The following is a 25259-nucleotide window of genomic DNA, read 5'->3' as shown; positions in this document are numbered from 1 at the left end:
CTCCAGGGCCCGGGCGAGCCTAATGCCCTTTGATGGGGATTGAATTCATTATCTCCAATAACACAATTGTGCTTGGCCAACGAAAAGAGCAAAGCAGGCTCTCTCCCGCCCGAGGGGCGGGCGGGCGGGCGAGGGCGCTCCGGGACCCGATCGCGGCGCAGTCCCGGCCCGCCGGCCACGGCGGCGGCTACCCCTGGACGCGGGGGCTCGGGGCCGCCCCGGCTGCTGGACCCGGGCGCCGGCGCCGAGGCCTCCGGGGAGGGCGGGGCGGCGCGCTCGTGGGGTTTATTTTCCGTGTCTCCCTTTGCAACCATTCCCCGAGGGCACCCGCGCAGGCTGGGTGTTTACTCTCCTCCCTCCCGGGCTCCAGCTGCCACGGAGGCCGCGCCGCCCAGCCCCGCGCCCTCGGCCTGGAGCCGGCTTGACTCGCAGCCCAGCACCGATGCACGCGGCTTCCAACCGTCCCTGCCCTGGACCCCTCGGCTCAGGCTCCCCGACTCGCTTTCACGCCGGCCCTCCGCCCTGATCGCCCCACGGCGCGCGCTCCGGGAGCCTGGGCGGCACCGGCCGGGCCCCACGTCCCGCACCCAGGAACGGGCCCCTGGCGCCGGGCGTGCAGCGCCGCCCCCTTCGCTTCCCCGGCCTCGGGGACCCGGCCGGGACCGCGACCTCCACGCGAGCGCCTGCTCCCGAGTCCCACTGCCATCCCCGCCCTTTCAGCATCCTCCAGCCCCCGCTTCTTCACTCTCCCGAGTGTACGGAGGTGGAAACAGACAAACGGGCACTATCACGTGCCCTCACCTCGTGTGTATGTGTGTGAGAGAGACAGAGACAGAGAGACAGAAAAGAGAGAGAAAAATTCCCTAAGATTCACGACCAAAGAAGACTTTATAGCTTGGTGTGTAAAACAGGAGTTTAAGTCGTTTCATCACTGGGCATACTTCTTACACAACACTATTTTTCCCCTTACCCAGTGCTGAAGAAAGCATGTATTGCAGTTTTATTTCAATCATAAAAAGAGTAATCGTAAACAGAATTAAAGTACTTTTTTTGCAAGAACACTTACAGAATGCTCTATGGTAGTAACCATGGGTTAGAATTAGTCGTTCCCTACCAGTTAGTCATGACTATCCCAATCAGCAAGCTCTCCAGTCTTCCCCTTTTTCTTCAGGGAATTAGAGCCAGCACTCAGGCACTATGGGATATATGTACATATATTATATATATATCACAGATATACACCAGCGTGCACATACTTTGGGATTGTCTGTGTGTGTACACACACACAATTAGATATGCTGACTTAGAGGAGCATCCACAAGACCTTCTCATCCACAAGGCTGTCCTCAAAGCAGAAAACAATAAATTAAGTAATCTGCTGATTTAGGGTAAACCAAGTAAAGCATTTCAGATTTAAGACTTCCGGCTAGGCATTCTTCTCATCATGAGATATGGGAAGTCAGTTCGTTAATTCCCTCCAGCATTAAGTGGAGCAACCTTTACAAATTCAGCCTCTGGAGCTCTGTCCACTCCCTTCAATTCTGAGGCCTAGGCACTTGTGGGAGGGGGAGGAGACAAAATTCCATGGTGATAGGTAAGATTAAAAACAAGATTTCAGTTCTTTCTTCCTTCCTTTTTCTTTTCTTTTTCCTTTCTTTTTGTCTTATAGAACAGCATCCTGAATATAACTTTCATTAAAGCATACATTTACTTTTGTGAAGCCTTTATGGTTTTCCTTTACACCAAAAAAGATGTAAAACATTTACCTTGCAGATATCTGAGTCTCTAGTAAAGAAGCCTATGGAAATGCTATTCTTTAGATGAGTTATTAAACTCCAAATACTTATTACAAGTTATCAAAGAATGAGTGACTTCTCTTCTGGACCCTTACCCCACTTTTTATTAACTTACTAAAGAATAAGTTTGAATTATGGTGACTGGTACATTGACAGTGTGGTGTCACTTCAGTCACCTTTTACAAAACTCTTTTTGTAACATCAAGTGAAGGTGTAATCTTCATCCTCAGTTTGACTCACTGTCCCACACCTGGGGGACTGCTGGGCTTCCTTAGCCTACACATCATCATACGTTTAGAGATCCTGGGGAGAGAAAGGCATTTTTACAGGGTGAAGATGGCAGTGACTTAAATTCTACAGATTCACAATTTGAGTAAGAGTTTAACATAACCTGTATGACCCGAATAAGTGATATGTAGGTACAGCTATTTGGGAATTAATTTGGATGATATTTTGAGGATTTCAGAGGAATCAAATTCTGAACTCAGAGTAAGAATCATTCCATGAATAACAATACATTCAAAACAACTACCAAAAAAGCTTTAATTCTGATATATATCCACCAGAGCACAGAAGCTACAGGAGAGTCCTGTGGTTTATCACACAAACAATTTGCCTAGTGCCAGAGCACGCATAAAGGATATGTGACTTCATGTGAGCAGGGCACCATAGGATGGATGAATTACTAAAGAAAAGATACCCTAATGTTCACGTGGATGTGTTTGGCCATGAAACAAAATTAGGAGGGGAGAAAATGTAAAGTATTTAACTAGAAATGAAAATTCAGTGTTATCTAAAGTGCAACCCCAAAGCACACTTCAGCTGTGAGAGTCACTGAATCATGGGACCATAGACTATCGTGATGGAAGAGGCTTTATTATGTTTTCTAGTCCACTAACCTGCAAGATGACTCCCCTCAGAGTTTTCCCAAGGCAGGTCCAGAATAGATTTAAATGTCAAGAATTGGAGGACTCCCACTTCTTGAGTTTATCAGTGTAATAGAGAAATACTATATTCGCAGTGGAAAACGTTTACCAATGGAATATTTTCTCTGATATTTAGGTAAAATCAACTTACATTTTAAGTATGTCTCTTCGAGGATCCATTTTTATTAGGTCTCAAACCTGTTTCAGATAACTGAATGCCTGTCTAACTATTTATTTAGCCAACCTATACATATTTACTTTCTTTAGTTCCCACCTAAGATTGATCCAAATAAAGTGCCCCACGTGGGAAAACACCTCTAACGTGTATAAGCATTTGACTTTCCATTCTCAATACTTAGAGGGGAAAAATAAAGTTAAACCTCAACAATTCCTTTGAATTACACCAGCATTATAAACAGGAGACTTGCTCCATTTGTGAGACGTCACCTAAACACTAGATCACGCAACCTCTTCACCATTTAAGTATGACTATGGTAAGAAGTCAAAAGAATTCAGCTTCTTAAAATGTGGTAAGTTCTTAAATTATAAGAACAGGAACCTAGAAACCAACCTAGGGTTTGGTTCATTTAGAAGAAATACTGTTCCTCATACTAGAGAGAATTTAGAGTATTTGTTAACTGTGGTCCATTGATTTACATGTGGCCTATCAAGAAAATATTATGTTCGAGTTTTATATAGTAAAGAGTTCGAGGAAGTTCATTATAAAATTTCTAAAGAGAAGTTCAACTTTTAAATTTCAACTGCACAGATGCAGCAGCTAGAGCTTCAGAGCTGCATTATGGTTTGGCACCTCAGACTCAAAAAACCAGACTCTGGGCTCCCAGGGCTCCAAAGGATTCACCCACTTTCTCTGTGGTGACCACTGGGCCATGCTATGCCAAGGATTAACACTCCAGACTACACCTGTCTCTTAAGTTACAACATCTTTGCTGAGTCAGGCAATTAGAAAGGAGATGCTTATTGAGTCTGACAAATAATTCACATTGGAAGTATAATCATCGTAAGAGTAGACTATGAGTTAAGTAGGGAGAACAAACGAGAAATGAGAAATGATCTCCATTGCATTTCACTCAGCTTGTAAAATAGACTAGGTGAAAAGGAAAATTGGAATTGTAATTAAAATGAAAGGTTGTAAGGCCCCTGATGACTCAAAGGGTAGCACTAAGAAGTTGCGTAATAATATTATAGTCTATATAAATGCATTGAATACAAGATTGCAAAGATATCCTCTTTTCCCAGGTTGGCTGTAGGATTCTGAGATGAGCAGGTTCTCCCCAATTCTTGTTTCACAGGGCAGAACAAATGATACTGTTGGGTTACTATTTAATTCTCTGTATAATGAATACAACTTTAAAAATATTCAAAAAGCCCTCTTAAATGAAGTGCGGTGTGCACTTTTTCAGGACTTATTTTCAAGTCTCACATTCACTTACAGTTATTACCAGATGATACTGTTGGGAATAACCTGGGATTTTAACAATAGGCACAAATGAACTTTAACGGACTAAAACATGGCCTTTTTTGTTTTAGCCTTATCTTCGGCAACAGAAGGAGTCGTGTAGCCAGTGTTCAACCTGAAAAATAAAAATGTAAAACATAGTGAGATCCTTCTGGACTACGCTCAAGACCCCTAAAAATGGAGTTATTGTGAGGGGTAATAAACAACGATTACCAGGCTGTGACTAAAAAAAGAAAAAAAAAAATTTCTTTCGTCTTTTCAACTTAGAGGGGTAAACTTGTTTTCAAAAGAAACAAGAAAATACAGAAGGCCGAGGAGATGTGAGGGCTGAAAAGACGAGGGGAAGGGAAGAAGAGGTACCATAGCAGAAAAAGCAGAAAGCACAGTATTGGGTCTTATATATAGACTCACAGTCCAGGGGACTGAGGGAGCGAGAGATGGGACGGGGGCAGATTAATGGCTGGAGAGAGCCAGACAGCGCGCGCTGAGGAAGGGCCGGCGTGAAAAGATTTGGCGTCGTCATGGCAACGGGCTCAGCCCTGCTCCCCCTGAAGCCCATTCAGCTCTGAGCTGCCGGAACACGTTTTTAATTAAAGCGTATAAAAGTTGTTTTGTAAGGACTTCTCCTCATCCGATAGATTTCCAAATGGTTAATCAGGCTTCATCTCCTTTTGATGCTCACAAGAGCATGGGCTACTGCTGCACAGAAACCGCCGCCGCTGCTGCAGCCGAGTGAGTTATCTCTCAATCACATCTAAGAGCGGGAAGGAGCGGGGGCGTCTCGTTGTGTAGACACATATAAACAGAGAACTCAAGCAGGAGTGCGGGCTCCGTTCTTATGACTGTAAGTGCAAGCGTTCATTCTCTTTGCTCTAGATACTGTGGAATTCGTCCTTCTAGATGGCTATTGTCTCTGGTTGATGTTCTATTCAGCCTTTGAAAACAGCAAGGTTTTTTTTTTTTTTTTTCCTTTGAGAGACATAGCCCAAAAGCCAAAATAAAAGATAGACGTTATTTGTTCCAAACAGTATTTAATCTAGCCTAAGTACCCCAAGAAAAAGATTTGCACTACTCATGTAAAAAGATGGCAACCCATCCCCCCCCCTTTTTTTGAGAGAGAGTAAAAGGGATCTCACTCCTAAATCCTTGTAAATTCACTGCATACAGCAACAGTTGCATTTTCTTCTTTAATAAAATGGATAACTTAATAGAAAATGGCAGTTTTTTGTCGAGTCACTAAACAACTTCATGACAGATGACCGGAACCTTCTCCAGGCTTTTTCATCTCCTTTCTCCTAAATCTTGACAGATGATCTTCGTTTCTAACTTCACTGAAAAAGAAACCAAAAAAAAAAAAAAAAGGATTGTACCTGCTATCCATCCCTTCTTCTACTCCATATTCCAACTCCACATTTCCGTTTCTGAGCCAATACCTCCTCTCCTAGGGCCAGGAGGAGGGGTCCTGCCTCCCCCCAGGGCAAACATACCCACTGAAGTTTGAGTCCCAGATGCTCTTTTCTGGATTTCACTGCCTCACCAGCATCTTTACTGTTTTTGTTCCCAATGGCTTCTTCTCCTCAGCTTTAAACACATAATGGCCATCTCTATTTTAGGGGGAAAAATTCCTTAAACTGGTTTCACAAAATCATCTAGTTAACTTTCCCTTGCCCTCCTTTTCACCGCTAAACTTTTCAAATGCATGGTGTTCCCCCACGGGCCCTGCAGTCTGATCTGTGGCCCCTAAACCCTCTTTCTTGAAGATCATCTGTGATCCCTTGGTTCAATGATGTTTTTACTCTATTTTTTTTTTTTCCTGAGTCTTAAATAGTCCTAACAGTTCTGAATATTCTTAGCGACGTCGAACACTTTCCCACCAAGGACCCCCTGGTGCCAGCCCGTCTTCATTCTCTGCCTCTTCTTGACTGCTTCTCTGTCTCTATAACTGTCTTCCCCGTCTAGTCCAACCTCCACCATAGCTCGCCAAGGCCAAGTCCATTGGCTTGAGAGAGAAAAAAATAGCCCCTCGCCTTCAGAAACTGGCTTGACACTCCAGCGAGGCTGTGGTGTATTAGGAATTGGTCTGACACTCACAGTTAGGCCAAGGTGTTTTCCTGTCAAACACAAACAATTCTTCTGAACACTAAACAAGCCCAATCTATAACGATAGAGAAGCGACACAAATGCAGGACCACTTTGTGTGTGTGTTTTACAAATTACAGCTTTAGCTTTGTTCTGGCCTTCCCTCCTCCTAGATAAGATTTCTTAACATACCCACCTAATCACAGAATTACGCCCACATCCCGACAGCATCCAATCCAAAGTCCCACTTTCTTGAACCCTCCCCCAAATCACCTCACACAAGCCCCGATCCTATAAGTCCTTTCTAACACCCTCTTCCTGAAATGCCATACAGTTCCCTAAGATGCATGGTCTCCCTTATTTGCAACAAGCAGTAAATCCAATGTGTTCAACTACAGATATGTCCCTGATGGTCTTTGGCTAGAGGACATTGATAGGTCCTTTGTTCCTTTGTTTCATGGCCTGAGCTGTCACGTATGCTAAGCTAAAAGTCCATCCCAGTCCTCCCACAAAACTCCCATCTTATTTCTATACCTGTCTATAAGGTATTTCTGCGAATTTTCAATAAACTTAACTTACAGCAACACAGTTCTCTCAGTAACAAGGCATGACTCCTGACTTCCATATTTTTCTCATTCTTTTAGTCACTCAGGCTTGAAAAGCCATAGTTGTCATTGACTCACCCCTCTTAGTGCCCATACACCTGCAATTAATTAATGTGCCTTATCAATATCCCCATTACCCAAAGCTTTCTTTCCTTGAGATTCCAAAGGTCATAATTTTAGTCCATACTACTTTCTACCATCTGTTGAAATAGCCTCCAGAATCTTTTTAGCCAATTCTTGTCTGTACACCATTTCTAGCCTAATATTCCTGATCAATAGGTTTCAGTGAACACAAATAAGTCCTAACCTCTTGAGGCCAGAGTTTTCACAGAGGTAAAATTAGGAATTACATATGAATAAATAGTATGATTTGCCCCCCTTATAAAAGATAAATGTCATTGCTGCACACATGGAATGGGGAGAGCAAGAATGCCCCGGTCACCACAGGACTGGGTTCATGTGTTGGGATCTATTCTTTGAGAAATATAGAGAAAGTGAGGTGCATTTAGAAGATTCTGGATATAGATAAGAACTGAACATGCCTCCCGAAGGATGGTTTAGCCTGGGGGTGTTTGGCCATAGAATAAAAGATTTCTGTTACATTTGAAGGACATTACAGTTATTTCAAGCATGTGTGAGAAAGATTAGGATAATTTATGGCACGTGGTTGCAGAGGGCAGAATTAGGGCCAGAAGTAGAAACTGGAGAGGATTACAGCTCCACATAAGGCCATTTGCAGCAGTATAGACAGAGTAGGCCATCTCAGCAAAGAGTGAGCTTCCCAGCATTGAGCATTCCAGTGTAGACTAGATGACCACTTGGGTATACGTTTCCCTTGAATTTGTGCTTTATTTATTTAGCTGTGATTTTTAGACTTTCAACTACAATAGATTTGTTTCTTTCGAACAAGATAAACTATTTATTTCATGTATTTTATTTTCCCTTAAATGGTCACTATTCACTGATCTCATCTCACATATTGACCTTTTCTGGTACTCTCACTCTTTCCTCTGTGATCACATTCCATTTGCCTAATCAACTCCCCTTAGTGTAGTTCTGCTTGTGATATCTTCTCATGTTTTGCTGGGCATTTAACTCTAGGTTGTTGACTTTTTTACTTTTAGTACTTTAAAAATGCTATTTCATTTTATTCTGGTTTCTGTCTCTCTCAGAAGTCAATCGCCAGTCTTATTGTTACTATTTAGAAAGTAATATGTCTTTTTTTCTCTTTTTAAAGTCTCTGTCTGGTAATTTCAACACTTGGGTCATCTCTGGGTCTGATTCTGTTAACTATTTTGTCTTTTCATATGGGTGTTTTTTCTTTCTTTTTAATGTGTCTTGTATTTTCTTAAAAACTAAATGCCAGATATTGTGTACAAAAGAACAGTAAAGGGGCCGGCCTCATGGTGCAGTGGTTAAGTTTGCACATTCTGCTTTGGCAGCCCAGGGTTCACTGGTTCGGATCCTAGGTGTGGACTTACACATCGCTTATCAAGCCATGTTGTGGCAGGCATCCCACATATAAAGTAGAGGAAGATGGGCATGGATGTTAGCTCAGGGCCAATCTTCCTCAGCAAAAAAAGAGGAGGATTGGCATCAGATGTTAGCTCAGGGCTAATCTTCCTCCAAAAAAAAAAAAAAAAAGGAACAGTAGAAACTGAGGTAATGTCCAAAATGGGAATACCTCTGTCAGGCTGTTAGTTTGGGGATCTGAGTGAATTTAGTCAGCCTTCAAGGTGAGTTGGGTTTGTGGTTGCTGTGGTTGTCTTTAGTGGACCCACACACTTCAAATTCCTCCAGGGGTGGGCTTGACTGCCACGACCTTGTAGTTTGTGTGAGGTCTGGAGCTCTCAGTCTCTCTGCTCCACCCTCAGATTTCAGCAGGTGCTCTATGCCTGAGCGTGGAGGGAGCTATTTCCATGGTTTTGCTCCTCCTCCAGCAGTACAGGGCTGTTAGCTGTACTAGATTCAAGGCTCCCCGTGGGGCAGGGGAGGGGTTTCTCAGCTCTCCTGCTCCCGTCTGAGTCTTAGGCAGGCCCTGTGCACCTGTTCCAGTGGCAGACAGTCTCTGCCTCCTGCTCAGTGCAGGGTCTAGAGCACAGGCAGGTTCCATGTCCCTTTCTCCAAATTCTGCTTGTGTTGGTGGGTGTCTTAGATGTGAGCGAGTTTGGGAAGATCACCTTGGTCTTACGAAGCCAGTCTATTTACAATTTTTCCTTACTCCATGGCACAGCTTCCCAGGATCTGAATCAAAAGCTGAGTCTCTCCTTTTTGGTGAGACTTGCAGTACAATTTTTGTCTTCCCAGCATCACGGGACTGGCAAATTCTCTCTTAGCTTTTCGTCTTCTTGTGTTTTTTACTCAGTTTCTCTGTTTCTTGTCCTGAAGCTAATCTCTTAGAAATCAGAAAATGCCTTTAGGGAAAATTATATATAGACCATTGGTCTCAGCTATCTATAGTTTTTTTCTCTTGATCTTGGCCCCTCATATCATAGCTGCTTAATTGAGCCCTGAACTCCATTTTTTGTTTCCCCAGCCCAGTTAAACTGCCACAAGCTCAAGAATGCTGCTTTGAACGTTCTCTTGAATCAGTGAATGCCCCAAGGGAAGAACACAGCTGCGAATGCAGGACTCCCCTCCACCCATCTCCTTCTCTCCAAGATCTTGGCCCTCGAGTCCTGGTTGCACTGTTCTTCCCCAGTGCCTTCAGATTTTGTTTTGTTTTCCTTAGTATTTCGTTCAGGTTTTATAGTTATTCTCAGTGACTGAATTAATCTCCTTCTAGCACCTCTGTTACGGCCAGAAGACAACGTTGCCTTATTATAGTCTAAACCCGAGCCCCTAAGCATCAAGTCTTGGTGATTCTTATAAAATCCTCTTAATTACCTTGTGTTCAAGCCTCATATTCACTCTCTTCCCATAGTTTATGTATTGGCATATAATTGAGATCATGTTATGGTAGCATTTATTTTTCCATAAACTTTGGTTGATTTGTCAATAAAGATCATCTGGTTATATATTATAATTTATAGAAGAGTTGAATATTTTGATACTACTTAGTTCAGTATGTTTTTTTCTTTGCCTAAGAGGAGGAAAACTACAGATTAACATCATCATGAAGAGTAAACCTTCACACTTAGAAGACAGATCAGTGTACAGGATTTGTATTGGAGTTTACATAGTTTTGATTAGATAATGTCCTTAACAGAGGAATCTGATAGAGAGGCAAGTTGGATAAGTATATATTCGATTCAAATTAATATAGTAATTGAACAATACATAGAAAATAAATACCGTGATACATGAACTTAGGTTAAGCAAGTTAATCAAAAAATTCTCTTGCAAATGGATTTTAACCTGAGTTCTAGCTAGCTGGAGTGATAGTAAACTGTGCTGGTGGAAGTGAAGAGGTAAAATGTTCTAGAAGTGAAGGACATTTTTAAGCTAAAGATTGTTGATAAATAGCAAGAAGATGGAAGTTTAGGGAAGAAATGGAAATACATTAGTATTAAACAGTTTTATAATATCTACAGAAAGGGGAGAAATTTGAAAAGGAATATAATCTGAGCTCATATTGAAAGCTAACACACGTAGGACTGGTTGAAAGAAGGAAGTGACTGGAGTTGAGTGATCCTTTTAAGAAGGAAGCTGTAGTATGGCCACCATCAGACTGAGGTAGCAATGAAGGTAAAGTGGAAGGATTTGATTAATACTATAACTTGCAGCATCTTTTGGTGGAATGAATGGAGATGAAGACAGGGGAGAGTTTAAGAGAATAAATACAAGGAAGCCAGATACCATTTTTTTCTCAATGTCATTTTAAGAAAGTTAAGCTGAGGAAGTGACAAATCGTATTCTTGCAGATCGTGGCAGGAGGGAACGTCACGGCAGGGAGGATAAAAGTTTTGGGTGCTGTCTTTGTCTAATTTAATTTCAGGAGATGAATCTCCATTTGAGATTAATTTATTCATTATTGCAATCAACACATTTGTTGAACAATTCCTACGTGTAAAGCATTATAATAGATACTTACAGATGATTCTTGATCTCAAAGAATTTACAGTCTGATAGGAGTGATGAGATAAAACAATTATTTAACTCTGGGGAAAAGTAGAAAATGGCAGTTTCAGTTCCTGGCTCAAGAAAGGTTTGTTGAATGAAAGAATGAAGGGCAGAGAGCCACACATAAAATACTAAGAGTTGAGACGAGAAGTTATTTATTCATGAGAAGATCAAGAGAGGCTTTCATAAGGAATATGACAACTGAGCAAGACCATAAATGTCAGATAGGACTTAGATGTGAGACTGCAGGGAGCGGGTAATGCCAAGTGGAGGTAACAGTGTCCGGAAGTGAAAGTTAGAAAGTTCAGGGTGCATAGAAGAAAAGGTGAAGTTGAAGCGTGAAAGAGGATCCTCAGCGAGATCCAGCTGAGGAAGTAGGCTGGAACAAAAATCTGGAGGGCCCTGGATGCTCTAAGGAATGTGGAGTTTATTCAGAAAGTAATATTTAGCATTAGAAAGATAATGTATGGATAACAAAATATTTGAATCACTTGTGGATGTACAATTAGAAGTCTAAAGAGAAAGGAGGAACAGAAGAGTTGGGGCTCAAAGTCATTCATAATGCAAACGTGCAGATCCATCCCTCCTTCCAGTGCTCAGGCTCTTGTTCAAAGGATTCGTGTTACTGAGCTCATACAGGTAGAGTGCAATTCATTCACTAGCACTCAGCCAAAAAAACTCCTTACTGTCATTAGCACTTAATTATGCTATGTGATGTGAAATTCCTTATTAAATCTTTTCAGAGGCAGCAAGTAAGAAGAGTTAGGAAGCAATTTCCTAGGAAAAGTAGTTTATATTTACTGTCTCCATTTCTACATTTTTCATTCACTGCAATCTGGATTTTGTCTCTCATTATAATAGAAACTGCTCTCATTAAAGTCACCATGGACTCCTGAATCGCCAATCCCAATGGCACTTTGCTCAAATGCCGCCTCCTCTAAGAAGGTTTCCTTAATCTCATAGACAGGGAAGATGCCCTTTCACCCGTTACGCCCAAGCCCTCTGAGCCCACCTCTGTGATGGTACCTATCGAACTGTATTACAATTATTGACAGCCGTTTCATTCCCTCTGGACTGTGACTTCCATGAGGGCAGAAAGTGTGTCGTATTCAACTTTGTATTCCCAGCACCTGGTATGATGTTGTCTGAATTATTGATAAATGCAAACAATAAACTCCCCTCTATTACCCCTCTCAATTCTCTCCTCAAGATACACTTTTAGAAAAATACTGAAGACTTCCAAATATAATCAGAATAGAAACTGTCCTGAAGACTTCCCAATGTCACTAGAACAGAAACATTTCCTCTGAGAACACTACTTTCACCTTCATTTGTACTGTGAATTATCTGTCATTAAATGATTAATATAGTAATAAAGCTTAGATGATTCACAATTGAGTCTCTTGCCCTCTAACCCTCATCCACTGTTACAGTCTCTTATCCACACTTCTTGTGACTCTATCGTGTTGGGGTTTCCTTGGGTAAGGACTATTTAGATTTAGCTAAATATTTTTAAATATCTGCTGTGCTCAATGTGTTCTAGTTAGTGCTGGAGATTCAAAGATAAATAATAACTAATAAAAATAAACACCTATGAAATTTATGGTATTGTTTATTATTTCTAATTTCATCTGACATAGTTTTTTCTAGTAATAAAGCTCATGGTCAATAAACATCTCAGTATTTTATTATTCTGATTGATTGTTTTGCTACATCCCTAGATCTTTGAAATTTAGTATGCGAAGACCACTCTTGTCCACATTTTTATAAACACATACACACACACAACCTCTTTTATGCAATTTTGCAAATACTTTGGGATTTACCAACATTGATACATCTGGCAACTTGGAATTCTCTTATCTTTGGTTTTCTCTCTCTCTTTTGCTCCTTTGTTTCAGTTTTTGCTAAATTGTCTCTTCCCATCATCTACAAAGTCCACACTTTTCATTCTTTTCTTTGATTCTGGTTACTATCTCCCTTTTCAATCTTCTACTTAACTATCATCACTTCTCCCATTATCTTGTTATCTATTATGTTGATCATTTTACTCCTAGGAAAGATCTTCCTAGGGCTATCTTATGGTAGGACCATGAATGAATGATATAACTATATAGGCATCTATATATGCCATGAAAGTAGTCATCCAAAATCATCCTTGGAAAAATTTGGAAAATGTGGGGGCAGCATTTAGCAAGGGAACAGAAGTATAAGGCAGCTATCTTTTAAGAAAGTTAGTATCATATTGGTATCTAATACAGTGCAAAGTCCAAGAGAACGAAGGAATTGAGTCTGAGAGGTAAATTAAAGTTTTTCAATTGTCAACTCGTTATTGTTCCATGTGAGTTTATAATTTCCATGAAAAAATGATACATATTATGAATTAAATATCAATAACAGCATATTATCAAGTGTTAACAAGTGGTAGAGACTAAGCTTCAATGATTGTCATGTGAGGGTTGGGTGAGGTGGAACCAATAAATGTAGGCGGGGCTGAGGTGGAGAACAGTGATGCCCTGATTTGATATCCCTTGTGATAAATATCCTAGTGTCCTAAATGTATGGTGTATATAGTCCATATTTTTAAAAAACATATCTATCCAACTAATTTCAACATTACAATGTATATGAAATATACTATGTGATAAGGAAATGTGTGACCAAAGGAATCTGTAAATGTTTTGCTATGGTTTTTTTTTGTTCTGCTAAGAAATTTTCAATTTAATAATACTGAAGATATTTTATAAAAATACTGAAGTTATTTTGAGCAGAGTAGTTGAGTACACCTCTATTTAAAGATCATATTCATATTTTTTAAAATAAATGAATATCTAAGCTTGTATTCAAATTTAGTTTGTGGTTTTTCCTCAGTGTAACAAAAGTCAATTTTGGATAATTACGAGTTTGTTGGTAGATGCTATTAAAGAAATTTTAAGTGTTCATATAACCACTACTTTTTTAAATGTCAACTTAAAAAATGTTTTTGGAAATACTTTCCTCAATGCTTGTAAACACCTGGTCTGTATGACGGGGTAGGGGAGCAGCAGTGGAGTTTTGCTTTCGCTTTTAGAAAGAAACTTTGGAGCATCTGTGGATTTAGATCCATTGAAAGCATTACAAAGACTTTGAAAACAGACTGAAAGAAAGCAGAGGTCCAAAATCCGTCTTTCTAATATACCGCAACATCATTCCTGACGTAAACTTTTCTTACTTCTAATTATTCTTTACTTCTAATAAAGTATAAACTATGCATACATGACAAGGTTTGCTTGTAAGAGAATCTTAGAGCAGATTTTCAGGAAATAAAATTTTCAGGAAATGAAATATTTTTTACAATGTACTATTTGTTCAAACAACATAATGAACAATAAGATATATTGGTATAAGTTGGCTATACATTTATTTAATTTTAAAGATATCAGAATTAATATATTACATAAAACCACTCCTCCTTGAAGCAAAGCGTAACTGTTTGTCACAATTATTTTAATATACTTCTCTTCTAAGGTCTATTTTAAACTCAGGGAAGCAAGGTTTGGAATGGGAAGAGTTAAAAAGCACGAAGCAACAGTAACCCCATTTAGATAAGGGGATAGATGGGCGGAGCAAGGGAACAATACACTAAAGTGCTTTTTGCTCACAGATCTTGGTTCAAATTAAGGTTAAATTCCAAAGAAGGATGTGTTTTCCCCATGTGGACTCTTAAAGGACATGCCTTTGTTTCCAGCTTCCCAGAGAAGATATATGTTAACACAAACAAACCATTTCATAATAAATTTACCTTTTATAGAGTGACTAATGCCCTGTGGAGATAAGGTGGACTCTCAGTCACCTGTGTTTAATCCAGGCTGAAGAAATTGTGCCAAGGGCACACTGACGAAACTTTATTCCTTTGGAGAGGATGGCAGGAACTTGGTAGAGAGAGGAAAGGGTCTTGGTTTTAAAAGTCTCATTGGGATGACTCTGCCGTCCCCACTGTGAACACAGTTCAGCATTTATGTACTTTGGAAGGACAAAGAGGTGAGGTAAGACTGCCAAAATTTGACCTGTGTTTCTGGGAACCTGTTAGTAGGTCAACTGTTACAAATGGAAGAGAAATGCAAAGGAGCAGTGGGTCCTAGAAATTTGGGAGCTGGACTACAAATAGTTTTATTAAAGTCTGCATACTGTCTCTTCTAGATCTCAAGGGAGGTGACATGATATTTAAAACGCCACAGAGGATCACTATTATTCAACCAAATCAGGCTTTGGTGTGGAGTAGGGGTGGGACATGGAACAGCATAGAGAGAGATAACCCTTTTCTGCTAGAAATATTTACTTTACAGTTAACAGATAGAAAAAGATATTTTTGGAATTTTACCTGGGGTCTTTGTGAAACAACAGTTTATCAATCTCTTCCTTCTAAGACAGATTATTTCTATAAATAGTGTTTTTCTGTCCTTTCCCCTTTCTTTATCTTTATATTATTCTTTATTAACTAGAGGCCTAATTCTTAAGTTTCTATTCTTGCAAAATGTCTCTGAATCTGCGGCTGGGTAATTCACTCATTGAACATATAAATCCCTTTTCCATGTGCAAATCCTATTGACTTCAATTGAAGATGTAAAAATTAGTCGTGAGGCATGTGAAGGAATTCCTTTTTGAGAGAGGGAAATAAAACCCACTCATGTCAATTGTATCAGACATATCTAATTATACAGAATACAAGGTTTAGTTTATTTCTTATATTTATGAATTTATCCATGAGGGAAGGCTTAGGAAATCTATTTAAAATAGAAATAAAATAGAATAGCATCCTGCCCTCCTCCCCCACTCACTAAAAAAGGAGACGCTGACATAGAAGAAACTTGATTTTAAGTTGCCGTATGAGAATTTTTGAAACATCTCTAGTTTATCAATCTGCAGGTCACTAATATTGATTCTAGACAAAATGAAGTATCATGACTTATCCTGTGCTACTCATTTCTTTATAGTGCCAAATTTCCTTCTTGTGCTGTGAATTAAATAAAAAAAAAAAAATACTCCTTCCATGTTTTTATGTTAGCCAGTGACTAACAGGAGAAAACTCTCCTGACCCTAGACTGCTGGACAAGAGAGACGAGGTTTCTCTTCTCAGGCTTTGTAATAGCAAATCCAAATTTCAGAAATCCATTACCTATTCCGAGAGGAACACCACAAGGGGGCAGGTGAATCCAGGCAAGGTCCCAGGTGAGAGGGTCCCCATATTGGGATTTCTGGTCAAAGGAGGGGAGATGAAATGAAAGTAGAAACCACTCTAAGGATAATATTTCTTCATGAGCATAAGCATTAGATCTGGATCGTCCACGTGAAATCCTATTTAGAGTATATCCAAAGACATCATTAAATATACAAAGAAAATAAAGGAAAGAAACCAAATCAATGTAGTCACACACTGAAAGTGTGCGCTATATTTACAAAAGCCGATAGTATTGTTTTACCGAGAAGAGAAAGACTCCAGCTGAGCAGAAATGCAAAATTTACTACAGAGCAACTAAGGTGTGCTTTGAAAATAAATTACAACCAGATAGGCAGAGTACCAAATAATTAAAAAGACGTGTGAGAAGTCACCTGTGCTTCAAAGTGATCTCAATAACCAACAACTTCCTAACAGAAGAATAAACTTTGAATAATAGAGCTCAAACAGTTTTTTCTCCCTAACACCAAAAGTGAGAAATTTATTTCAGGCCTTGTAGGAAAGATAAAAGTTGCTGCTTAAAAAGGTAATTTGAAGAGTCTGCTTTGATTTTTACTAGAAATTAAACTTAGCCTAACAATAGGAGGCAGAAATTGATATTAAAAAATTAGTTCTTCTAAACAAATATTTTAAAATTGACACCAGGCATCCCCTGTGAGAATGTCAATGGCAGTATCTTCAATGGCCAACATACATACATACCTCCTATGCAAAGGAGCCAGGATTAATTCTCTCTGACAAAGCTGGAAATTATTGCCAGGGTCCCTTTTATATCTCACGAAGGAAACACATTTAAATATTTGATGTGAGTAGATAGTATATTATTTCATCTTTTATAGATTTATAAAATGAAATGCATATACTATTATAGCACAATATAGTATAATATATATAGTATAAAATAGTATAGTACAACAAAAATAGTATACGATATAATACAGTATAATAAAGTGTGCAAGTTTTATTTCTTTCTGGTAGCTTTTGTTTAGTTTCTAATAATAATTAGAATTTTCAAAATGAGCTTTTAAGTGGCTTCTCTTATTTATGATAAAATTAATTTCTTTTTGGGCCCCTGTAACAATTTTCTATAGCAGTGACGTAGAAGTCCCTTCTTCTATTATAAATCTATTGATTGATGAGGTCTCTCATAGACTTCAGGGCAAGCTAGGTGTTAGAAGTTGGGGTGCCAAGATGAGTAATCCTTCTGTTCCAACATGACATATTTTGGTTTCACGGTGCCACAGGAGTCAACACTAGCCAAACTATTAAGCCTATTTTTAAAACAAAGCTCTGGACTCAAATGTAAATACTCATTCTTATGTCACCTTAACAAAGTCTATTTTTCTCAAATTCACCCATTCTTCGTGTGTATATGTGTATGTAAATATACAGACACATACATAATATACACTCATACACGTAAACTTATATACACATATATACACATACTTACATACAGGATGCAATCCATCGGTGACATTTTAGGTTATTCTTTCTCCTGTTTTCAGTCTGTGAGTGAGCTTTCTCTTCCTTATCTTTCTTTATCCCAAGTAATTGCAGGGTCCTCATAAGCTTTGTCCCCTATAGGACATGGAGGCAGTTTCTGCAATGCTTGAGATAATAATGCTTTGATTTGTCAAAGTGAAAAGTTGGATGGCTTTTAAAAGCTGACCAGTCCAGGGTTATTTGCACATAGTAGACATTCAATAAATATTTGTTGATTTGATTTATTCTAGGGTAAAGAACTGGGTAACAACCTTTGTTTTTCCTTCACTGATGTGCTATGGTTGATCCTGTGTACAAATGCATTTGGGAGTAAATATTAACGGTCATGGTCATTGAAGACATTTTAGAGAAAAAAACTAGATCTACCGGCTGTTAGGAACAGTACGGACAACTACTCTAAGTAGTTATAAAATAATAGACAGCAAACACCATAAAATAGGGTCTAACTGAAGAGCATTCTGATAAATTATTCCGAAACAAAGTGCCTACCCCATAGTTTTTGAATCAATCACATGTTGAGAGCTTAAACTTTTGACTGTATATGTTGAGGCAAAGGACGTTTTCATGCAAAAAAATTAGGGATAATATTTTGGTTATAAAATTTATACATAAGCCACATAATATTTCCCTTGGTGTAGTTTCCCTTGTGATAGTCACAAAAGTGTTTATGTATGTTTTATTGACAAGTGAGAAGCTTTGACCATACAAAAAGAATTTCTCCTAAATTTCAAGTAATAGGTAACCTTGAAAGAGTTAAACTCTATGCTCTATCATTCAAAAGAGCATAATTGATTTATTTCCTTTTCTGGTCCCTAACAGTAAAAACTGTCTCTGAGCTTACAACATGTTAAATTTTGGCTCAAGGCAAATTTACAACAGCAAGGTTTATGATAAAATCTGTCAAAACATTAACCACGATGGCACAAGTTTTAGCTCTTAGCAGAAACAGACAGGGATGCAGGAGCTAAGGAATGGACACACATTTGTACTTCCAGCTCTGAAAATGCCTGCTCATGTCACATATAAAAGTTATTCAATTTCTTTGTTTTCATTTTACTCAAATGTGAAAGTTCTATAAGGTGACTATGTGTTTTAATTACCTGGTTTCAAAGAGATGGGAGAGCCTAGGCTTAAAGACATAATTCTAAGTAAAAAATTACTAGCTAAGAGATCTTCAGATGTTCAAGACAAAAGCTAAGAAACTATAGCATTTTCATTTCTTGTCTGATGACTTTCAAGAAAAATTGTCTTAACATAGGTAGTGTCTTAACCTTTTTGCTGCTTTAAGACAAAGATGATTCATTTTGGCCATGTGCCAGCATTCGAGCACTATTCGTTAAGGTGATTTTAATCTTTTAATATGGCAAACAATGTTGGTAGTTTTGGTTTACTGTTGCTTGATGAGTAAAGAAGCTATATTTCCTAGGAAATTACAAACAAAATACTATTATCGAGAGTGAATCACTCTTCTGGCAATCAGTTATAACCAAGATACTAGAAACAATTTCAGAGAAGGACATACTATCTTAAAAAACAAAATTTGATTAGACACAGGCAGGACAGATCCATGAGAAGAAACTCTTTACGGAACTGAAAAGTTTTCGATGTGTTAATGTCATGGTCATACAAGTAAAATACAGTGAATATTCTATGCCTGAGTGTTTCAAAAAGGCTTCAATATAATTGACCTATTTATTGGAAGAATCATATGCATTTTTTAAGCTTTAGGATCTTCATTCAACAAGTTACATGATGAAAATTGGTGGAGACTAAAATAGAGATAAAATTAGTACCTAAATATTAATTTTTGAAGCTGTAGCTTGGTGGGTAATGCTCACGCACAATTTGTTTTTGCACTTGAATACATTAAAATATGGCTCAGGCATTGAAAGAATAATAAATAACCAGAAAGTAAAACCTTGTGAAAGTTTATGAAAATAATCAGAATTCAGAACACTTCAGTTACTTTTAGGAAATGAGGAATCACTAAATTTGAAATCGTGATTCCAAGTAGATCACAGCAATGTCAGAAGGCATCCGGACAGACCACATGGGCTCATTCATTGCTTGCCTTCTCGCTCTTTGCCTGAATTTTGACACACTTGGTTCCAGAAAGCAATTTAGTTCTTACTGTTGTTCAATAAAGATTTAAATAGTCTATTTTGTGGTCTGGAGATTTTGTATAAACTTTCCAAGACAACGAAACCGTGTCTTCGCTTTATCATAGAATGGAATTTCAAACTTTGGACTGTCTGGGACCAAAATTTAACAGCTACACGAGAAATTCTGAGTAACAAACCAAATCTAACCATCAACTCCCCCCCCCCCCCGCCAAAAACCGAAAATCCCAAACTCTTCACTTTAAATGGATTATGGTTATAAGTCACAGTCCTCAGGTAAGCAGAATATTTCATCTGGTAATGTGCCAGGTGCTAGATTATTTGACATAATAGTATACATGTTTTAATACTGCTATTTTAAGAAAGGATACTCAAATATTAATCTTTTACTGTCATACGTTTTTCAGAAAGACAGGTCACACAAATGTTTATAAAACAAAAATATAGTTTGAAAACTTAGGTTTCATCATTGGCAAGAATGACTACTCATCAAGTATTTACCTGTGCAAAGAAATATGAACAAGACTGAGTCTCTGATCTCCAGAAGCCGCTTTCTAATGGGAGACAGTACAGGAATACTGGAACATGAGAAACTTAATAACTGCCCTAATAGAGATGAAGTAAGAGCGATAAGGCATACAGAAGAGAGATTAACTACGACTTGGCAGTGGGATGGGGGTGGGGAGCTGGGGAAGCCCCCTGTAGGGGTGGCATAGAAGTGTTCTTGAAGGATGAATTGGCTTTAAACACGTGAAGGTGGATTGGACTGAGTGGGGGGTTAAAAATGGCAAACGAATTAAACAATGAGAGTACGAGGTCGGAACTGGAATGGAGAGTCCAATTGGAGCACAGGGTCTAAGGTATTAGTGTGAATGAAAGTGACTTTTATTAATTTTCTTGCCATCCACATGAAAACAAAATAACGTGCCAGAAATTAGATGTATGATTTGGGCAAGTGGTTCTTTAGAGAAATCCAATAGGGGCCCAGAAAACTTTCGTAAAATCTAAAAAAAAAAGTACACACACACACACACACACATTTTATTCTTTGATTCTAGAAATGATAAAGCCACGGTTTGTCTTACCCCAACTTAACAGCAATAACACCTACGGTGTGTAAACTTGCAGCCCACAGTGTGGCTATCTTGCCTGCAAAGGCTGCAATTGTAAAAGCAGAAGTAAAGTGGTTATTTTGAGATGGTTGAGGCTTTAATCAAAAGGCCATTTCTGATTTCAAAAGTTTTTCCTCACTTCTAGAGGACAAACAAGGTTATAATTCACATTCCTCTATGTCACCGAAATAAAAGTATACAACTGCTCTTTATAACGTGACCATAGTTTAAGAAAATAAGATGCAAAAAGCAGATCTAATTTTGCCAAGGGACAAGACTATGATTTAAGACATTAGTAATCAGTGTACACGTTCAAGTAAGGAGTAATTCTTCAAAGCAATAACGCTGAGGAATTTTACGTCAAGTTATTCTATCAATGTTCAAACTATATTTGATTTTTCTCCTCCAGAATTATCTTGAGAACTGGTTTATGAGTTGGAAAAGAAATTCAATCTCCTCTCTTTTAGTCACCTGGTTTTTGTTTCAAAACAGTATGTTTAGAAGCAAAATGAAGCTTAGAGATTTAAAATCAAAATTTGTCTTTAGCAAGCCAATGTGTACATAATCTATATGGGTCCGAGAAGCATTCCTTGTGATGTTATCAGAAGGAGATCCCTAAGAAACAAAGGCCGATGGAATGGAAGAAAAAGGCCGTGAGACAAATTACACTTGACTGGCGCATGTGGCAGCTCTCACCTTTCCAAATATTACGTAATTTTGGTTTGTCTATTTTGGGCAAAGTTCCTAAGTTTGAAAACAGGTATGCATTTTGAAGTTTCTGCCACAGTAGCTGTGATTGTGAAATAAAAGTCACTCAGTTTAAGCTTTCTTAGGGGCGCCTTGGTATATTTTCTTATTTTCCATATGTATTATGAATGCTAATTTTCGGGGCGCAGTTGCGCTAGACAGGCAAGAGCATCTTACTTGCCTAAAGACACACAAATCATACGGTTTGGATTATAAAACCAGAAAGGTTGATTGCTGTTTTCTAAGGCTTGCTTTACGTGGAGCCAGTGTTAAAAGTTCGTTAGCTAGAGCTTAACGACACAATGACTGAAGGAATGGGGTTACCACACAAGTGTTTAAATTCCATGCTGGATCCCTAGCTACAACGGAGAAGAAAGTTCAAACAACAAAAACAGAGTTGCAAGGTCTGACCTTGTGAGTCATGGACACCTCTCACTCATTGCCAGGCAGCTCTGACTCGGGGCAACCAGGCCCTCCCAAGCAACGTGGCTAATTGAAGGAGGATTCTGAAGCTCTTGGCTGCAGATAAACCAAAGTGGCACATGGCTCATAACTCAAACATTTCATTTTAGGCAGCTGTTAGTTTTCTCGCACGGGCTAATTTGGATTATTCAATCATTTTCTTTTCTTTAATGAAAAACTGCTTGTAGTTACTGGTGGGGACAAAGAGCTGCAATTATGGATCTTGGAAGGTAAATTTATTATCTACTCATTCTAGTTATGTATACAAGTGATACCAAATTCAGAACATTTTATTAGCAGCACAATTATATAGCTCTGTGTGTATGAATTTAATAACATTCAGCCCTGACTACTGTTTCTATGAGGGACCTGGAACCTCTCTCAGTGAGTAACGAAAAATGCTGGATAGAAAATGACAAACATCTTAGATGCAGCAATATGTTGGCTAGTTGGTAAGGAGTATTCAGAGGCCAAAACCTCCGTAAAACTGGGAACCCTGAATGGTAAGGGAAGCACAGAAGGCAGTTTTTACCTTGAAAGCATTGTCTTAAGATAGGGGTGAAGTTGAGCTTTCACGGTCTTTTAGTGGAGCAGGGAACAGAGGACAAAGTCCAGGCCCCACCCAAGGAGAGAAATCTTGAACTCAGGCTATGAATGGAGGATAAAAGAAATACCTCCTGTAGGAATTTTTTTTTTTCCTTTTAGATTTCACATATGAGTGCGAACATATGGGATTTGTCTCTTTCTGTCTGACTTATTTCACTTAGCATAATGCCTTCAAAGTCCATCCATGTTGTCACAAATGGCAGGATTTCCTCATTTATTTAATTTATTTATTTGAGGAAGATTAGCCCTGAGCTAACTGCCACCAATCCTCCTCTTTTTGCTGAGGAAGGCTGGCCCTGAGCTAACATCCATGCCCATCTTCCTCTACTTTATATGTGGGGCCCCTACCACAGCATGGCGTGCCAAGTGGTGCCATGTCCACACCTGGGATCCAAACCGGTGAACCCCTGTCACCGAAGTGGAACGCGTGCACTTAACCGCTGCACCACCAGGCCGGACCCTCCTCATTTTTTTATGGCTAACAATATTCCATTGTATGTGTGCATATATATATGTTTAGGTGTATACACAGCTTCTTTATCCATTAATCCATCAATGGACGCTTGGTTGTTTCCACGCCTTGGCTATTGTAAATAATGTTGCTATGAACATGGGGGTGTAGATATCTTCTGGAGTTAGTGTTTTCATTTCCTTTGGATATATTCCTGGAAGTGGAAATGCTGGGTCATGTAGCAATTCTATTTTTAATTTTTTTGAGGATCCTTTATACTGTTTTCCACAGTGGCTGTACCAGTTTACAATCCCAGCAACAATGTACAAGGGTTCCCTTTTCTCAACATCCACACAAGCATTTGTTATCTCTTGTCCTTTTGATGATGGCCATCCTAACAGGTGAGAGGTGATATCTCATTGTGTTTTTTTTTTTTTTGTGGTTGTTCCTCTTTTTTTTTTTATTGAGTTATTGATAGGTTACAATCATGTGAAATTTCAATTGTACATTAATGTTTGTCAGTCATGTTGTAGGTGCACCACTTCACCCTTTGTGCCCACCCCCCACCCCACCTTTCCCCTGGTATCCACTAAATTGTTCTTGGTCCATAGTTTTAAATTCCTCATATGAGTGGAGTCATACACAGATTATCTTTCTCTTGCTGGCTTATTTCACTTAACATAATTCTCTCAAGGTCCATCCATGTTATTGCAAATGGAATGATTTTGTTCTGTTTTGCAGCTGAGTAGTATTCCATTGTATATATGTACCACATCTTCTTTATCCATTCGCCTGTTGATGGGCACTTAGGTTGCTTCCACGTCTTGGCTATTGTAAACAGTGCTGCAATAAACATCGGGGTGCACAGGACTTTTGGGATTGCTGACTTCAGGCTCTTTGGATAAATACCCAGTAGTGGGATGGCTGGATCGTATGGTAGTTCTATTTTTAGTTTTTTGAGGAATCTCCATACTGTTTTCCATAGTGGCTGCACCAGTTTGCATTCCCACCAGCAGTGTATGAGGGTTCCTTTTTCTCCGCAACCTCTCCAACATTTGTTGCTATTAGTTTTAGATATTTTTGTCATTCTAACGGGTGTAAGGTGATATCTTAGTGTAGTTTTGATTTGCATTTCCCTGATGACTAGTGATGTTGAGCATCTTTTCATGTACCTGTTGGCCTTTTATACATCTTCTTTGGAAAAATGCCTATTCAGATCTTTTGCCCATTTTTTTTTTTTTGAGGAAGATTAGCCCTGAACTAACTACTGCCAGTCCTCCTCTTTTTGCTGAGGAAGCCTGGCTCTGAGCTAACATCCGTGCCCATCTTCCTCTAGTTTACACGTGGGACGCCTACCACAGCATGGCTGCCAAGCAGTGCCATGTCCGCACCCGGGATCCGAACCAGCGAACCCCGGGCCGCCAAGAAGCGGAACGTGGGAACTTAACCGCTGCGCCACCGGGCCGGCCCCTCTTTTGCCCATTTTTAAATTAGATTCTTTTTTGTTATTGAGTTGTATGAGTTGTTTATATATTTTGGATATTAACCCCTTACCAGATTTATGGTTTGCAAGTATTTTTTCTCATTCCCAAGGTAGGATTCACTTTATTGACGATTTCTTTTGCTGTGCAGAGCTTTTGTTTGATATAGTCCCACTTTATTGTTTATTTTTGATTTTGCTGCCTGTAGTTCAGGTGTCATACACACAAAATCATTGCCAAGACCCAGGTCAAGGAGATTTTTTCTTGTTTTTCCTAGGAGTTTCATGGTTTCAGGTCTTATGTTTAAGTCTTTAATCCATTTCAAGTTAATTTTTGTGAGTGGTGCAAGACAGGGGTCTAGTTTCATTCTTTTACATGTGAATATCCAATTTTCCTGCACCACTTATTGAGACTGTCTTTTCTCCATTGGATATTCTTGGCTCCCTTGCCAAATATCAGTTGACTGTATATTCTTGGGTTTATTTCTTGGCTTTTGATTTAGCTCCATTGACCTATTTGTCTGTTTTCATGCCAGTGCCACACTATTTTGATTCCTATGGCTTTATAGTATAGCTTGAAATCAGGAAATGTGATGCCTCCTGCTTTGCTCT

At 39.1% G+C, this 25259-nt stretch overlaps 2 long non-coding RNA genes across 2 annotated transcripts in view; one reads left to right on the top strand and one right to left on the bottom strand.

The window, feature by feature from the left end:
* Nucleotides 1–2317: 2317 nt before the first annotated feature.
* LOC106833073 (uncharacterized) lies at nt 2318–17801 on the bottom strand. Its single transcript, XR_006523598.2, has 3 exons — nt 17617–17801; nt 5339–5533; nt 2318–4317 (listed from the first exon to the last, which is right to left on the bottom strand). It is a non-coding gene; the product is annotated as an uncharacterized lncRNA (long non-coding RNA).
* The window catches only part of LOC139044557 (uncharacterized), a 51228-nt gene continuing 40757 nt past the window's right edge, over nt 14789–25259 (top strand). Inside the window, exon 1 of the long non-coding RNA XR_011501569.1 lies at nt 14789–14973. This is a non-coding gene — a long non-coding RNA (uncharacterized lncRNA). The remainder of the gene's footprint in view (nt 14974–25259) is intronic.

The sequence above is a fragment of the Equus asinus genome, chromosome 2 (assembly GCF_041296235.1).
Source record: "Equus asinus isolate D_3611 breed Donkey chromosome 2, EquAss-T2T_v2, whole genome shotgun sequence".
Lineage (NCBI taxonomy): Eukaryota > Metazoa > Chordata > Mammalia > Perissodactyla > Equidae > Equus > Equus asinus.
The sequence above is the reverse complement of the archived record's forward strand: the minus strand, read 5'-3'. Positions and strand labels throughout refer to the sequence as shown.